This window comes from Bufo gargarizans, chromosome 8 (genome assembly GCF_014858855.1).
Source record: "Bufo gargarizans isolate SCDJY-AF-19 chromosome 8, ASM1485885v1, whole genome shotgun sequence".
NCBI classification, from domain to species: Eukaryota; Metazoa; Chordata; class Amphibia; order Anura; family Bufonidae; genus Bufo; species Bufo gargarizans.
In genome coordinates, this window is record NC_058087.1 from 169,134,742 (window position 1) to 169,150,324 (window position 15,583).

The 15,583-nt window shown below is 43.9% G+C and overlaps 2 non-coding genes across 2 annotated transcripts; both read left to right on the forward strand.

The window, feature by feature from the left end:
- The first annotated feature begins 10,484 nt into the window (after nt 1–10,484).
- On the forward strand, nt 10,485–10,556 carry TRNAA-UGC. The gene has a single exon. It is a non-coding gene; the product is annotated as a tRNA-Ala (tRNA).
- A 1,617-nt stretch (nt 10,557–12,173) lies between these two features.
- Nucleotides 12,174–12,245, forward strand: TRNAA-UGC. The gene has a single exon. It is a non-coding gene; the product is annotated as a tRNA-Ala (tRNA).
- Nucleotides 12,246–15,583: the final 3,338 nt, after the last annotated feature.

The following is a 15,583-nucleotide window of genomic DNA, read 5'->3' on the forward strand; positions in this document are numbered from 1 at the left end:
ATCAGCATCTAAATGTCAGTATACCATTGTGTATGGTGGAAATGTGTACTTACAGTGTACACTAGGTGTCAGTCTGTACGAAACCAGACGCAGTGCCATTTTACAAAAGAAAAAGAAGGAGAAGGACCTCCACTAGAAAGGATGACTATTAAATCGTTTGATGCATGTGTCTTTACAGAGGAAGATGTTCTAAGTTTGCTGTCTAAAGTGAAGACAAATAAGTCACAGGGGCCTGATGAGATACACCCAAAATTATTAAAAGAGCTTAGTGGTGAGCTGGCAAAACCGTTAACAGATTTATTTAACCAATCATTAGTAACAGGAGTCGTCCCGGAAGATTGGAAATTGGCAAATGTCGTGCCCATTCACAAGAAAGGTAGTAGGGAGGAATCGAGCAACTATAGACCAGTGAGTCTGACATCAATAGTAGGCAAATTAATGGAAACCCTATTAAAGGATAGGATTGTGGAACATCTAAAATCCCATGGATTGCAAGATGAAAAACAGCATGGGTTTACTTCAGGGAGATCATGTCAAACAAATCCTTTAGATTTTTTTGACTGGGTGACTAAAATAATAGACGGTGGAGGTGCAGTAGACATCGCATATCTAGATTTTAGTAAGGCTTTTGACACTGTCCCACATAGAAGACTTATCAATAAACTGCAGTCATTGAGCATGGACTCCCATATTGTTGAGTGGATTAGGCAGTGGCTGAGTGACAGACAACAGAGGGTTGTAGTCAATGGAGAACATTCAAAACAAGGTCATGTTACCAGTGGGGTTCCACAGGGATCTGTACTGGGACCAATTTTGTTTAATATCTTCATAAGTGATATTGCAAAAGGCCTTGATGGTAAGGTTTGTCTTTTTGCTGATGACACAAAGATATGTAACAGGGTTGATGTTCCTGGAGGGAAACGCCAAATGGAAAAGGATTTAGGAAAACTAGAAGAATGGTCAGAACTCTGGCAACTGAAATTTAATGTGGATAAGTGCAAGATAATGCACCTGGGGCGTAAAAACCCAAGGGCAGAATATAGAAGATTTGACACAGTCCTGACCTCAGTATCTGAGGAAAGGGATTTAGGAGTAATTATTTCAGAAGACTTAAAGGTGGGAAGACAATGTAATAGAGCAGCACGAAATGCCAGCAGAATGCTTGGATGTATAGGGAGAGGTATAAGCAGTAGAAAGAGTGAAGTGCTTATGCCGCTGTACAGAACACTGGTGAGACCTCACTTGGAGTATTGTGCGCAGTACTGGAGGCCATATCTCCAGAAGGATATAGATACTCTAGAGAGAGTTCAGAGAAGAGCTACTAAACTAGTACATGGATTGCAGGATAAAACTTACCAGGAAAGGTTAAAGGACCTTAATATGTATAGCTTGGAAGAAAGAAGAGACCGAGGGGATATGATAGAAACTTTTAAATACATAAAGGGAATCAACTCGGTAAAGGAGGAGAGCATATTTAAAAGAAGAAAAACTACCACAAGAGGACACAGTTTTAAATTAGAGGGGCAAAGGTTTAAAAGTAATATAAGGAAGTATTACTTTACTGAGAGGGTAGTGGATGCATGGAATAGCCTTCCTGCAGAAGTGGTAGCTGCAAATACAGTGAAGGAGTTTAAGCATGCATGGGATAGGCATAAGGCTATCCTTCATATAAGATAGGGCCAGGGGCTATTCATAGTATTTAGTATATTGGGCAGACTAGATGGGCCAAATGGTTCTTATCTGCCGACACATTCTATGTTTCTATGTTTCTATGTTATGAAAGCGCTTACTAGTCTGCAGGCGTCGCAGGGGAAGATGTGAATGAAGTGTTGTACTCACCCCTCCTCTTCTCCGAATCCGCGATGCACTGTCCTAACTGCGTACATCCAATAAACGTGCAGGTCAGTACTGTTCTTCACTGTAATGCCGTAGCCATGTTGGTTACTGGCATTACAGTGATTGGCTGTCCGGAACGCTAAAACTTTACAGACCCAAAAGTCCTTTTAAGGACTATTGTGTGTAGCTGCAATATCTATTTTTAGCTCATCCTGCGCTTAATAGCGTGCAAAAAAACCTGTGACATCCAGTGTACTTTTTCCGTAGACCGTGTCCACTGCGGACAGTGACATTACCTGAGGTACATCTCCTAGGTAACGTTTCCACATCCCAAATACCTGTGATATTCCCTGTAATTTTATATTAGCTGCTGCTGACATCAGCGACATTATCTGCAGTATATCTCCTGTGTGACGTTTCCACATCCCAAATACCTTTCCCAAATAATTTTTTTGAGCATACACTTCCAAATCCTGCGCTACTGTACGTGTGACATACTTTCAAGCATATATAACATTTAATATGAAGAAGGCAAGCAGTAAGGGACAGGGAAGTGGCCGTGATGCTGATGGTGCACGCAGAGGCCGTGACCCTGGTTACATTGAAACTGTGCCTGCTGCCAGAGCACAAGAAAAACAATCATCCACGATACCTAGCTTCATGTCCCAGTTTGCAGCGCGGCACAGGACAACGTTCTCGAAGTCAGACCAGTGCGAGCAGGTGGTCGGTTGGATTGCAGCAGATAATGCTTCCAGTCAGTTAAGCACCACCCTGTCTTCCACCAAGTCTGGAGAGTCTTGCCAAGCAAGTGATCCCACACTAGGATATTCCGAGGAGCTCTTTTTATCGCCATTCCTTGATTTGGGCCTCTCGACAAGCCCGCTTAAAGAGGAACATGAGGTCTTGTGCCCTGATTCCCAAACTCTTGAGCATCCACAGTCACAAGAAGATGATGGTGGGGAACGGCAATTAGTGTTTCAAGAGGTGGACGATGATGATGAGACACAGTTGCCAATAAGTCAACAGCAATTAGTGTCTCAAGAGGTTGATGATGAGGATGAGACACAGTTGTCAATAACTGAGGTTGTTGTTAGGTCAACAAGTCAGGAGGATGAGCAGAGTGAGGAAGTGGAAGAGGAGGTGGTGGACGATGAAGTCACTGACCCAACCTGGGAAGGTGGCAAGCCGAGTGAGGACAGCAGTAGAGAGAGGGAGGGATCTGCAGCACTGCAACAGGCTGGAAGAGGCAGTGGGGTGGCAAAAGGGAGGAGGCGGGCCACACCAAACAGGCCCGCAACTGTTCCCCATTGCACCCCCTTGCGGCAATCTCCCTTGCCAAGGGGTGGGTGTTCCGCAGTCTGCTGCTTTTTTGAGGAAAGTGCGGATGACAAAAGAATTGTAATTTGCAACCTGTGCCATACAAAAATGAGCAGGGACGTGAACACTAGCAACCTCACCACCACCAGTATGATCCTCCACATGGCATCAAAGCACTGTAATAGGTGGTCCGAACTCCTGGGTCCACAATCTGTGTCTGTGGGTCACACCACTGCCTCCTCTTCCCCTGTGTTACGTGCTGGCCAATCCCCTTTCGAAGGCGCAGGCCCGGATGCCTCCCGCCCTGCACCTGGACTTTCGCAAGCACCATCAGCTACCACATCCACTTCCGTGTCCCAGCGCAGCATACAAATGTCCTTACCCCAGGCATTTAAACGCAAGTGCAAATTTAACCAGCCACCCACCCATAGGCCATAGCACTAAATGCGCAACTTTCCAAATTACTGGCCCTGTAAATGTTGCCATTTAGGCTTGTGGACACTGAACCCTTCCGCAGCCTGATGTCGGCGGCCATCCCTCGTTACGCAGTCCCCAGCCGCCACTATTTTTTGACAGTGTGCTGTGCCCGCCTTACACCAGCATGTGTCCCGTAACATCACCCATGCCCTGACCAACGCAGTTACTGGGAAGGTGCACTTAACCATTGACACATGGACAAGTGCTTTTGGCCAGGGACGCTACATTTCCCTGACGGCACACTGGGTGAACGCTGTGGAGGCTGGGAGCGAGTCGCACCCTGGGATGGCACAGGTGCTACCGACGCCAAGGATTGCGGGCACTAATTCCATCAGGGTTTCCACCACCACCTATGTTAGTGGCTCAAACCCCCCACTTCTCCTCCACTTCCACCTCAGAATTATCCTCTTGCAGCACCAGTAAACCATCAGTCAGTAGCTGGAAGCAGTGCAGCTCTGCAGTGGGGAAGCGTCAACAGGCCGTGACTAAGCTGATTTGCTTAGGGAACAAACAGCACACCACCGCAGAGCTGTGGCAGGGGATAAGAGACCATACTGAGCTGTGGCTCTCGCCACTCAACCTAGAACCAGGCATGGTTGTGTCTGATAATGGCCGTAACTTGATGGCAGTTTTGGAGCTCGGCATACTCACACACATACCATGCCTAGCCCACGTCTTCAACTTAGTGGTTCAGCGGTTTCTCAAAATCTACCCCAATTTGCCTGAGCTACTGGTAAAGGTGCACCGCGTGTGTGCCCATTTCCGCAAGTCATCGACAGCTTCCGTCGGTCTGTCAACGCTGCAGCAGCGCTTACAATTGCCAGCTCACTGTCACGGAAGGTGTACAGAAAACTAGAAGACACAAAATGAAGATCCGACTGACTGGATCCAAAACTAAGGAACAAAAGGGGGAGCCCTGCAACAGACCTGGCTCTCTCCCTAACTGCTCAGCCTATGCAAAAATCCCAATGGTAGATGATCGCATATCCTCGTACCTCGACTGTATAACACCTGAACACCCTATAATAGTGAGGGGACACAACCACCGGCTCCCTACACTTGATACGGAGGGAGTCAGGGTCACCTGGGATCCAGCAAACAGGAAAATACAAATGAATGAACAAAACTTATCTGTAGAAGACTCAGTAGTAGCATCCAGAATGCATACACTCCAGGAAGTTGTATAAACCGCAAAGTGATGCAGTATGGGAAGGGATTTAAAGGGATGCAATCAGTGCAACTACATGACAGCTGAGAGAGGCTAACGAGATGAGAAAAGGAAAGCAAAACAAAAGGAACCTCAAGGAGGAGGTTCTGAAGGACGTCTGTCAGAGCTTCTCAGATGTCTGGTGGTGACACTCACCGACTGTTGTGCGACGTGAGCATGTGCTGGAACTCCGCGTTCCACATGTTGGCCAGGCTTTGTGAGCAACAGAGGGCAGTAATGGAATACCAGCTGCAACATGGTCGTCGCATTTCCAATCAGCTTCCGCTATTCACAAGCGAGGAGTGGGCATGGATGTCTGACCTCTGTGGGGTTTTAAGAAACTTTGAGGAATCAACACAGATGGTGAGCGGCGATAACGCTATTATCAGCGTAACCATCCCGCTTCTGTGTCTACTCAGACGCTCGCTGCTCACAATTAAGGCCGACGCTTTGCATGTGGAAGAGGTGGAAATGGGGGAAGACATTACACAGGGTGATAGCCAGAGCACCCTCAGTTCGTCTTCTCAGCGCAAATTGTACAATGAAGAGGAGAAGGAGGAGGAGCAGGAGACGATTGCCTCCGCTACAGAGGGTAGTACCCATGGAAGTTTAATTCCATCTGTTCAGCGTGGATGGGCAGAAGAGGAGGAAGAGGATGAGGAGATTGAGAGTCATGCTCCTGATGATGACAGTGAAGTCTTGCCTGTTGGGATTCTGGCACACATGGCTGACTTTATGTTAGGCTGCCTTTCCCATGACCCACTCGTTTTTACTTTTGGACAACACCAATTACTGGTTGTTCACTCTTATTGACCCCCGCTACAAAGAGAACTTCTCATCTCTCATTCCTGTGGTGGAGAGGATGAGCAAAACGGTGCAATACAAGAAGGTCCTTGTGGAAAAATTGCTTCTAAAATTTCCTGGCGGCAGAGTACATAGTTCCTTGGGCAACCGAGGAGGGGATATGAGGGGAACACACAACAGTTCCAACAGAGGCAGGGCAACACTCTCCAAGGCCTGGGACAGTTCTATGACACCCCGCCAGCAACCTCACCCTGATGCGCGGCCTAGTGTCACAAGGAGAGAAATGTTTTGGAAGATGGTGAAGGAGTACGTAGAAGACCGTGTCAGCGTCCTAAATGATCCCTCTGTGCCTTACAACTACTGGGTGTCCAAGCTGGACACATGGCACGAACTGGCGCTCTACACCTTGGAGGTGCTGGCCTGCCCTGCCACCAACGTTTTGTCAGAGCGGGTATTTAGTGCTGCTGGGGGCAAAATAACTGATAAGCGCATCCGCATATCAACTGAAAATGCTGACAGGTTGACTCTTATAAAAATGAACAAGGCCTGGATTGCCCTTGACTTCTCTACTCCACCAGAGGAAAGCTGATTAACATAAATGCACTTTAAATGTGTTTTTTTATAATGTACTGAATACACTGTATACCCATGCACCCCTTCCACCACAAAAAGGGTATATGGTTCAATCTTCCTTTTCTCGTCCTCCTCTTCTTCCATCATATCAACATGTTTATTAGTTTTCCCTTGCTCCTAATGTTGTAGAGGGTCAGATCACCTGCAGGCCCTCACATATAATGTTTTAGAGGGTCAGCTCACCTGCAGGCCCTCACCTACAATCTTTTAGAGGGTCAGCTTACCTGCAGGCCCTCGCATATAATGTTTTTGAGCATCAGCTCACCAGCAGGCCCTCAACCATAATGTTTTACAGGGTCAGCTCACCAGCAGGCCCTTGCCCATAATTGTTTAAATCGTTAGCTAAGCGGCAGGCACTCGCCCATAATTTTTTTTTGATGCTCAGATCAGCAGTAGGCACTCACCCCTAATGTTTTAGAGAGTCAGATCTAAAGCAGACCCTCACCGCTAATGTTTTAGATCGTCAGCTCAGCAGCAGGCCCTCGCCCGTAATGTTTTATAGGGTCACCAGCAGGCCCTTGCTGCTAATGTTTTTGATGTTCCCCAGCAGGCCAACAATCATCATTTTGCAAGGGTGTGTATGATGCCCTCCTTTATGTGTAATAAAGGGTGTATTGGAGTGCCGGTTCCTTGTAATTTTTGGCAGCCCTTTCACTTAGTGTATAGGCTTTATGAGTGTAGGAGTCCCACTACCTGAGCAATTATATCACAATATGAATGAGGCCCTCCTTTATGTGATATATAGGTTGTATCGGAGTGCCTCTTCCTTGTAATTTTTGGCAGAACTTGCACTTTTTTATATACAAGTAAATATACAGGAAAGAATGTTTTCATCTAAAATCGATTTTATCTTCGGTTTTGTGCATATTATTGTCAGTCTGTAAAAGTGGCGTACTACTCGGACAACATCGTTCCCAGCAGCGACCTGGGAGTCTAAGATGCATCCAGACAACGTCCCCCATGCTGTTCCCGAACAATTTCAGTGGTGTTTCCATCAATTTCTGACTTTTTCCTATGAACCAGGCACTACTCTACTTATTATATGTCTTCCATATATAATGAGGTATTATTACACATCCACTAGTTGGAAGTATTTGTAAATGTCAACAATACGAAGGTATTATATGTCCTCAATAATAATGTGGTGAGGTGTTCAACCAAATAAAGGAAAATGTGCTGCAATGTGCACTGCATGCCTCTTTCTTTCTGTGATTGGGGCGATATCATATGTGGATGGGGTTTGTGTGCCAGGACGGTTTTTTAATCCCAGTCTATCTGCTGTCCCTAACCTGTGTTCACCTGACCTGACTTGTCTCTATCTACCAACCTTGACATATCTGTGTGCCCTCTCTGACCTGTATCAGGGATGTTTTATGGTCACTCTGTAGAGGTATTAGTATTGTCTACCATATGGCGGTAGTGTTACATTCCACCCAATGGCTGCAGTTGTTTGATAGCGTTATTTGGACAGTCTATGGCAGTATGTTATTTATACTGGCATTATTATAGAACTACCATATGGAGGTATTATTATATGTCCATGATATGGAGGTAGTATTATAAATCCACCATGACCAGCATATGGAGGTATTATAATACTGTATAATGGTATCATGTGTGCATTTTACTAATAGTTCCAAAAATTGTGAATGTTACATAGCAAAATACTCCCATATGGTACCAACACAATAGTGCCATACATCTAGGGATTTTTCTCTCTGACCTGGGGACACTTGTACAGTATATACAGTGCCTTGCAAAAGTATTCACCCCTCTTGACTTTTTTCGTATTTTGTTACATTACAGCCTTAAGTTCAATGTTTTGTTAATCTGAATTTTATGTGATGGATCAGAACACAATAGGCTAAGTCGGTGAAGTGAAATGAGAAAAATATATAAATAAAACCATTGTTTAGGCCTTATGCACACGACCGTTGTGTGCATCCGCGTCCGTTCCGTCATTTTTTTCACAGTTTAGCGGAGGTCCCTTTCATTTCTATAGAGCTGTGAAAAAAAAAAAATAATTAGTCCTCCGTTTTTTCTCCGTGTCCGTGATTCCAGTCCGTCAAAAAAATATAACCTGTCCTATTCTTGTCAGTGAAAAACGGAGGATGGACCCATTCAAGTCAATGGGTCCGTCGGATGCACAACTGGTATGTCATCCGTGTCCGCGTCCGTTTTTTTCTACTAGACCTTGGTGCAATAAAATTACACTTTTCATTAACCTTTTTTTTTTTGTCTGACAGGGGGAAAAAAAGGAAGAAGACACAAGGAAACACAACTGAAGCAAAATCGGACACGGACCACTGACGCCAAATCACTGACAGTGAAAAAACACTGTCGTGTGCATGAGGCCTTAGAAATAGAAAACAGAAAATTGTCCTGTGCAGCAAAAGGTCCCCCTGGGTTGCCGGTCAAGCCACGTGGCTGGCTGTGGGCTTTATAAAAAACTGTGAACCAGCCTATCTTTCAAATGACGGCCCCGGCGGCATGTGATAGTGGGGGTGGTACCCACGAAGTGTCCCACATCAGGGTCTGATCTAAGAATACCCCCGAACGGCAACCCAGGGGGACCTTTCGCTGCAGCGGTTGTGCTGCCTGTGAGGGGATCCAACGGGGGAATAGCTTCACCAGCACAGTGACAGAGAAAAGATTCACAATTCTATCTTTTATCACCTACAGAACCAGTGGGTTATTTATTTAGCCACATGTGTGTGCGGCCTCAACGATATCCGCAGTTGTGCGGACGCTCCCATCGCACAGCACGCTGGTAAGGTAGGGGCCATCAGGTTCCAGGGCATTGAAGTCATTAAAAGGACCTTGAGAGGTGGCGATCATGACAAGAAATTGTTACAAAAGGAGGCGGCGTGGACATCTTGCAGGCTTGAATGAACATATATAAACCGTTTATAGTAGAGGTCTACGGTAGATGGACTTACTAATGAAGAAGCTCAGTGGTCTCTATACTGTATATAATGGACTGAGTATGCCTTATGGTTGAAAGTTAAAATGTACCGTAACTTTTATTTATTTTTTTAAAAAATTATGAGACACGAAATGAAGTGAATGACTGCACTATTTAGAGGGTAAGCAAGGTGTATGGTCACATATATGGCCTGATGTTGTTCCTTATAGAGAGGGGGGTGGCCTAATGGTATAGGATAAGGCGGGTAACTCTCTCCCTAAGCACTTTCCCCGTGTCAACTAGTTTGTGGGCAGGGAATCCCTCAATGGCTGTGATCGGAGCACCCGCCCTGAGAAGGGCGACCACAGCCTCTGGAACCTCGGGCCTGTGCTAAAGTTCCCTATACGCTTACCTCCCTAGTAGATATGTTCCATCACCCGACGCGTTTCGCCAAGTGAAGATTGGCTCTTCAGGGACATGGATGTATCGCAGAGCTCTAAGAGCAGTGGCAGCGCTCTGCTTGTATACACGGCAGTGGCAAGGTGTTCTCAAAGGCCGAATGCACACGGCCGTGTTCCGCGGCATGCCGGGCTGGATTCCTGTTCAGAGCAGGAGCGCACGGCGTCATTGGTTGCTATGACGCCGTGCGCTTCATGCCGCCGCTGGACTACAGTAATACACTATACAAGCAGATTTTCAGTTATATGTACTGGTGGTTCTGGTTGCATCTCACATATGTCCAGTGACCAAGCATTTTCTTTATGTTTGTATGCTTATTTAGGGACCTGCACACCTTTCCCTATTTTTGGTGTGAATATCTAATAAATCTTTGAAGTTTTACTTTATCCACAACGTGTCTTCTAGCTGTGACCCTGAAACGTGTAAATGTGTTGGAACGGCCGAGTCACAGCCCAGATCTCAATCCTATAGAAAATCTGTGGTCAGACTTAAAGATTGCTGTTCACAAGCGCAAACATCCAACGTGAAGGAGCTGGAGCAGTTCTGCAAGGAGGAATGGGCAAAAACCCCAGTGGTAAGATGTGGCAACTGCTCATAGAGACTGATCCAAAGCGACTTGGAGGGCTCTACAAAGTACTGACTTTAGGGGGTGAATAGTTCTGCACATTGACTTTTTCTGTTATTTTGTCCTATTTGTTATTTGCTTCACAATAAAAAAAAACACATGGGCATGTCCTGCAAATTAAATGATGCAAATCCTCAAACAATCCGTGTTAATTCCAGGTAGTGAGGCACCAAAATACGAGAAAAGTGAAGGGGGTGAATACTTCTACAAAGCACTATATAGGGGATGTAGCTCAGTGGTAGAGCGCATGCTTTGCATGTATGAGGCCCCGGGTTCAATCCCCGGCATCTCCATGTTTTAGTTACCGCTCCTGGGATGTATTTTGTGCAGCGTTGTGGTGACATCTGTCACTAAACCCTTGTAATTAGGTGTTTCTATGTTATTTATGAGAGTTTTATGTCATGGACAGACGCTAGGGTCAGCACAATACCGGTGAAGGCGTACATTGCTAGCAACGTACTGTATGTGGCATTTTAGTTGATGAAACTATTAAAGCCCTAATAATATAAAAGTTTACCATCTACCAAATGGAGCCGTCACATTCCACCCCAAATATGAGTGCCTGGGTATGAGTGGGTCATTATTTATTAACTGTTTGGCGGGATCATTTGAACAGTGTATGGCAGTATGCATGACATTATCTGGCATCATTATTTTATGTCTACCATATGGAAGTATTATTATATATCCACCATATGGCGGTATTATTATATGCCCATCATATGAAGCTATTATTATATGTATATCATATGCCCACCATATGGATACATTTGCTAAATTTCAAAGCGTTATCTGAAAAAATAAGCATCATAGTATAAGAATCCAATCTTTCACTGTGAAGTACCATTGAAATGCATGCTTATGATGGACACTAGGTGGCAGTACAAGCACAACAACCTACATGGATGAGTTCAGGTTTAGGATGAGCTCTGTCTCAGAATCTTTCCATACTTTCACAAAGCTACCGTGTTTAAAAATATATATAAAAAAGTTATAAATTCTGGAATGCTGTGATTTAAAATAAAATGTTCAACGTCCCAAAAATGTCCAGGTCCAGTGATGAAGGCATTTTTTCTTTTTGTCTGGGCTTCCCCCAAATTTTGAATATAAAAATACACCATAACAAGAAAAACTCTTATTCCAGGAAAAGAAAATAAGATATAATAGGAGTGAATAGAAATGGTTTTGGAGCTAAAGAGGTTTGCTGAGACTTTTATACTGATGACCTGTCGTTTGGATAGGACATCAGTATCTGATCGGTAGAGGTCTGACATTGCACTTGGAGTACCGCCGTGGCCTTTACTCTGCTTTACCTAGGCCATGTGACGTCACGTTTACCTGTCACGTGGCCTAGGAGTATCTCAGCCCCATTGAAGTGAATGGGGCTGAGCTGCAATACCAAGCACAACCACTATACGATGTACGGCGCTGTGCTTGGTGAGCTGAGGGAAGGCTGTGGCGCTACTGCGAGCGTCAGTGCATCGTACAGGGGTCCCGCTTGTTGGACCCCCACCAGTCAGATACCGTACATGACATCGTAGAGAAGACTGACCAGTAATGATGTGAGTAAAGCACTTGGAGTGAGATATAACACTTACTGTGAGCTGCTGAGGTATGTCAGCTTCTCACTGCCTCTACCCATCCCCTCTCCATAGACTAATATGGGATGATGTAATCTGATCCTTCAGTGGAGGATTCAGTTGAATCCTTCAACAATATAGACTTCTGATTTCGATATAAAAGATCTATATGATCATCTATTTCATTCTATATGTATAGATTTCTTTTTTACTTCAGTACCCACATAATACTACTAAGATTTATGAATGTTACATAGCGAAATATATATCCCGTTTAGTACCAAGAAAATACTGCCACAATACTGGGAATATTTGCTGAAGTATTCCACAGGGGATGTAGCTCAGTGGTAGAGCGCATGCTTTGCATGTATGAGGCCCCGGGTTCAATCCCCGGCATCTCCATGTTTTGTGTCAAATGTTAACTTTTGAGAAAATGACAATTATGCTGAATTTCAGAGAACAAATATCTGAATGCAACCAAAGTGACTGCATTATCTGAGAAAATAAGGGTCAAAATATTCACATGCTGTCACTTACTATGAAAATGTATGCCTAGAATGGACACTAGGTGTCAGTCTGTAGGAAACATACAGAAGCAGCAAAGCGATAAGCATGCTGTACAATGGCTACATGTGTGCACACCAGCGAAGGCAACTGTTTAGTGACATTAGGGAAATTATCCTTTATACTGGCATTATTCTGTGCCTTTTGGCAGTATAATAATACCCCCATATGGTGATTGTACAATAACGTCTGAACAATAATACATCCATATGGTGGACATACAGACGTGGACAAAATTGTTGGTACCCTTTGGTCAATGAAAGAAAAAGTCACAATGGTCACAGAAATAACTTTAATCTGACAAAAGTAATAATAAATTAAAATTCTATAAATGTTAACCAATGAAAGTCAGACATTGTTTTTCAACCATGCTTCAACAGAATTATGTAAAAAAAATAAACTCATGAAACAGGCATGGACAAAAATGATGGTACCCCTAACTTAATATTTTGTTGCGCAACCTTTTGAGGCAATCACTGCAATCAAACGCTTCCTGTAACTGTCAATGAGACATCTGCACCTCTCAGCAGGTATTTTGGCCCACTCCTCATGAGCAAACTGCTCCAGTTGTGTCCGGTTTGAAGGGTGCCTTTTCCAGACTGCATGTTTCAGCTCCTTCCAAAGATGCTCAATAGGATTGAGGTCAGGGCTCATAGAAGGCCACTTTAGAATAGTCCAATTTTTTCCTCTTAGCCATTCTTGGGTGTTTTTAGCGGTGTGTTTTGGGTCATTGTCCTGTTGCAAGACCCATGACCTGCGACTGAGACCAAGCTTTCTGACACTGGCTAGTACATTTCTCTCTAGAATTCCTTGATAGTCTTGAGATTTCATTGTACCCTGCACAGATTCAAGACACCCTGTGCCAGACGCAGCAAAGCAGCCCCAGAACATAACAGAGCCTCCTCCATGTTTCACAGTAGGGACAGTGTTCTTTTCTTGATATGCTTCATTTTTTCGTCTGTGAACATACAGCTGATGTGCCTTGGCAAAAACTTCGATTTTTGTCTCATCTGTCCACAGGACATTCTCCCAGAAGCTTTGTGGCTTGTCAACATGTAGTTTGGCATATTCCAGTCTTGCTTTTTTATGATTCGTTTTCAACAATGGTGTCCTCCTTGGTCGTCTCCCATGTAGTCCACTTTGGCTCAAACAACGACGGATGGTGCGATCTGACACTGATGTTCCTTGAGCATGAAGTTCACCTTGAATCTCTTTAGAAGTCTTTCTAGGCTCTTTTGTTACCATTCGGATTATCCGTCTCTTAGATTTGTCATCAATTTTCCTCCTGCGGCCACGTCCAGGGAGGTTGGCTACAGTCCCATGGATCTTAAACTTATGAATAATATGTGCAACTGTACTCACAGGAACATCTAGTTGCTTGGAGATGGTCTTATAGCCTTTACCTTTAACATGCTTGTCTATAATTTTCTTTCTGATCTCTTGAGACAGCTCTTTCCTTTGCTTCCTCTGGTCCATGTCGAGTGTGGTACACACCATATCACCAAACAACACAGTGATTACCTGGAGCCATATATATAGGCCCAATGGCTGATTACAAGGTTGTAGACACCTGTGATGCTAATTAGTGGACACACCTTGAATTAACATGTCCCTTTGGTCACATTATGTTCTGTGTTTTCTAGGGGTACCATCATTTTTGTCCATGCCTGTTTCATGAGTTTATTTTTTTACATAATTCTGTTGAAGCATGGTTGAAAAACAATGTCTGACTTTCATTGGTTAACATTTATAGAATTTTAATTTATTATTACTTTTGTCAGATTAAAGTTATTTCTGTGACCATTGTGACTTTTTCTTTCATTGACCAAAGGGTACCAACAATTTTGTCCACGTCTGTATATGAAGACCTCAGCATGGTAGACCACGAAATGCAGTGCAGACTACAGGCGGCACGTTATAGAGCGAGAGGAGCGGAGCAGATTGATATATATTTTTGTAGGGCGCATTGTGTCTTGGACCGTAAATCGCAATGGATGCGCGAATCAAAAGATGCGGTGAAAAATAGGACATGTTCCATCTTTTCTTGCACTGGGCGAAGATCTGGAAGCATCTGAAAGGGCTTTGCCGAAACGCGCGTTGGGGTGATTACTTACCGATGGGAATGTTATGATTAGTTTTATGTACTTACTGCTTACCTATGAGGAAGTGGTGTACACAGAAGATATAACTGATGTATGCCTCAGCACTGGCTATTGGCTTATAACATTTGGCAATTTTTGGGTTGTATCGTATTAAATATTTTCATTATTAACGGCTTGTATTATATATCCATCATATAGAGGTATTATATGTCCATCATATAGAGGTATTATATATCCATCATATGGAGGTATTATTATATGCATACCATATGGAGGTATTATATATCCATCAGATAGAGGTATTATAGGTTCATAAAATGGAGGTACCATTATATATCCATCATATAAAGGTATTATATGCTCATAATATGAATGTAATATTATATATCCATCATATGGACGTACTATTATAGTACCTCTAATAGATTGTAAGCTCTTGTGAGCATGGCCCTCCCTCCTCTTGTTCTAATTATTGGCTTGTCTGTTGCTATGTTATTTATGACTGTTTGTACATGAACCCCTAAATTGTAAAGCGCTATATAAATAAAGATTATTATTACTATATATGCATCATATGGCGGTAATATTTAAGCACGGTATAATTGTATCATGTCATTACAAGATATCTTTATCATATATTTCATTATATATGTATATATTTCTTTTTAATTCAGTATCCACTGTGACACAGTGAGGGGTTGTGTCTGGCAAGGCAGGTATTTTCCTCCCAGCATGTGCGGCTGGGCTGGTTTCCAGCCAGGTGAGATCAAATACCGGACCGGAGTTTAAGTGCTGGTCTGGGTTTTGGCAGCACCTGGCTGTCCTTAAATAAGCAGCTGGGCTCAGCAGAGATGTCTCTGTTTTTGGGATCTGAGGCTTTCTGTCGTGCTGGAGGGCTGAGAGCCACACGCTGGGGAAACAGGCCCCCTAAAGCCTGCTGTGGACTACTGGAGGCAGAACTGCCAGCAAGGTGACTTGTGTTATATGAACTTTCCATTGTGTGTGAATTAACACCAAGACTGCAATGTTACATGCTGTTTTGTGCAATTGCCTCAAGTGTGAATAAACACTGAC